The sequence below is a fragment of the Perissodus microlepis genome, chromosome 18, assembly GCF_051167445.1.
Source record: "Perissodus microlepis isolate ML-2025 ecotype Zambia chromosome 18, ASM5116744v1, whole genome shotgun sequence".
In the NCBI taxonomy this organism is placed as follows: domain Eukaryota; kingdom Metazoa; phylum Chordata; class Actinopteri; order Cichliformes; family Cichlidae; genus Perissodus; species Perissodus microlepis.
In genome coordinates this window covers 36,261,173-36,263,804 of record NC_140478.1, presented here as the reverse complement: position 1 = coordinate 36,263,804, position 2,632 = coordinate 36,261,173, and the positions used below count along the sequence as shown (strand labels likewise).

Here is a 2,632-nt window from a genome sequence, read left to right as displayed (position 1 = left end):
AAAACAAATTCCCCTTTCCTTGATAAAAGTCAGCTTATCTCGATGCATTTTAGCTTTAAACTGCTTACAATTCTCTAGTAAATGACTGCTGTGTGAACAAAACAAACAACTATGCAGAACAGTGGAATTTGTTCTGCTTCCAGTTGATTGAGTTTCGACTCCTGGAACCGTACTGACATTAGTGGCAAAACTACTTCCCTTTTTTCTTTGCTTGGTGGAACTTGAAACTTTAAAGCTGCTTCCAGATTGTGAGTCTTGGATGTTGCCAAACACTGGATCTTATGCTACTTTCACCTGTTTTATTATGAAGGCAACCAGATCAGTGAACACTGCTCTGTGACCATTTTGTTCCTGCAACATAGGCAACAACTCTCCATTTTTCCCTCAATTTGTATGGAAGTTTCATAACAATCATTCTCATATTTGAGGGCAAATCCAACTCCTTCATATAAACAACTTGCTGTGTTAGATTCGAACATCCTTGAAGAAAAAGAGAGAATGACTGTAGACCTTTCACATCCTCACTTTTAATAGGTGCCCAACTCACAATCCTCTCCATCTATGCAGAGGAAATTTTATTTCCGTTCCCAAAATGTTCTCCAAGAAGATATTTGGCTGTGGAATAGCCCTGCTCAGGAGGTAAATGCTGACAACTATGCACCAAGTCTTTAGGCTGCCCCCTAGTGAACTGCTCTAAAAAATGCAAACAGTCGCTCCAGTTATCAGTTTTAGCTTCCACTCCATTTTCAAAGGCATTCATAAATGATCTGTACTGTAAAGGGTCTCCATCAAACATAGGGATGTTTCTAGCTGGAAGGACAGAAGATAAGTTTTGTTTTACAAGCAAAGTAGTGATGTCATTTTGTTTTTGCATAATATTGACAATCTCCTTCGTGCAATTCTCAGTCAAAGTAGGAGACTGAGGCTGTGTTTGCTGCGTCACTTGAGCTGAATCATCAACTTTTACCATCACCTCATCCACCTGATGTTGGTTTTGACTTTGTCTAGGTATGATTACTTGTGATTCAGATGCAGAATTTGTACCAGAGTAATCTCTTTCTGCCGGAACAAATGTATCAGCACAAGGATTTAAATTAGGCGCTTCTTGTACGTGCCCTCTTTCAAAATAAGAGTTCATTCCATCAGAACGCTCAGAGCTACAAACTGAGTTTATTTTTAAGACACGAAGCTTTGCCTTAGTTGCTGCCAACTCTGTTTCCAAGGATAATTTCTCCTTTTCTTTTCTCAGTTTTTCCTCTTGCGCTTCAATAGAATGTTTTTCTTTAATGCAGCGAGTCGCTCCATGAGCGCTGCCTTGTCAGCCGCAGCTTTAATGCGTGCGGAAGATGTTGATGAAATTCGACTTTGCTGTGACAATGTTTTCGAAGGTGGCTTTACACTTGAGATATTAGAGACACTGTCTTCAGGATTTATTTCATCCAAACTTTCAACAGCTTGATCATTAAGAGCAGTATTGCTTTGTTCAGTATACGGCTCGCCTGCTTGCTGCAACCAAACCTTTACTTTGTCCATAAAAACAGAGAATGCTGTCACCTTAGACTGAAAATGTGCGCTTTGCCTTTTCACTTCATCTTCTGGCAGTGGCAAACTTAAAAAGGATTCTTGCAAAGCGTTTGCATCTTGATAGCATTTAATAAACTTCCCAAATTCAGAAGACACTTCCTTAACCTTCTCATGTGAGGTCATTAAAGCAGAAATTTTCCCCATGTACTTAGATGCTTGCTTACACATTGAACTCCGCTTTTCTTGGCACGTCTTTATATACAAATCCAAACCTTTTGGCGTAAATTTGATGCTTCTTTTCTCTGCTTGCATCTGAGTGTCATCCTCTTGTTTACTCTCTTGTTTACTCTTAATATCCGACATTTTTATTGTCCTCTTGGATTATTTCAAACATTATAAAGATGCACAGCACACTGAGAATCCATAGCATAAAGCGCAAACATGATTGCAGTGAAGAAACATTTCCACAGAGGGCGTTGGCATGTTTCAATTAGTGATCCTATTATGCACAAATTTAGTACATCAAAACTCAGTTCATCAGTCTTTGTAGTGAAATAATGTCTTTAAACTCCAATAGCTTCACCGTTTTCCTTTACGGCTTAAACAATATTATCACTCACCAGCTTTGATGAACGAGTGACATGTTGATCCAGGCTTCAACATCTGGAGTACTTACAGACGATCCAGTAACTTTTATTCGAGTTCGACGGTGATCCTTGAAATCCTTATATCCAACATATCCATTAATGAAGGATTATTCCTTTGTCCACGGGCAGGTTTTTTACTTTTTGTAGTGGCAATTCCTTTTGTTTGACAAACCAAACATCCCACAGTTAAAGGTCCACAAGCCACTGCTGCACTGAGATAATATTTCGTACGCAGGCAAAAGAAGTCCACTGTCCAAACTTTAAAGTTGCGTTTTTATGGTTTATTTTATCCAGTTTGGCAAGCAATAACAAGATCCATTTTTAGTTACTTCCTGCTGCTTCTCCTGCTCTAGTAAAAAACCATAGGCTCACCCCAGTGCATGCTGGTCCTATACCAGTGTCTTTATTTATAGAAACAAAATGGCCCTACAGCTTTTACTGACTAATTTAACAAGGTAACA

The 2,632-nt window shown here is 39.0% G+C and overlaps 1 pseudogene; it reads right to left on the bottom strand.

The window, feature by feature from the left end:
- Window positions 1-559: 559 nt before the first annotated feature.
- On the bottom strand, window positions 560-1,968 carry LOC146368873 (uncharacterized; annotated as a pseudogene).
- Window positions 1,969-2,632: the final 664 nt, after the last annotated feature.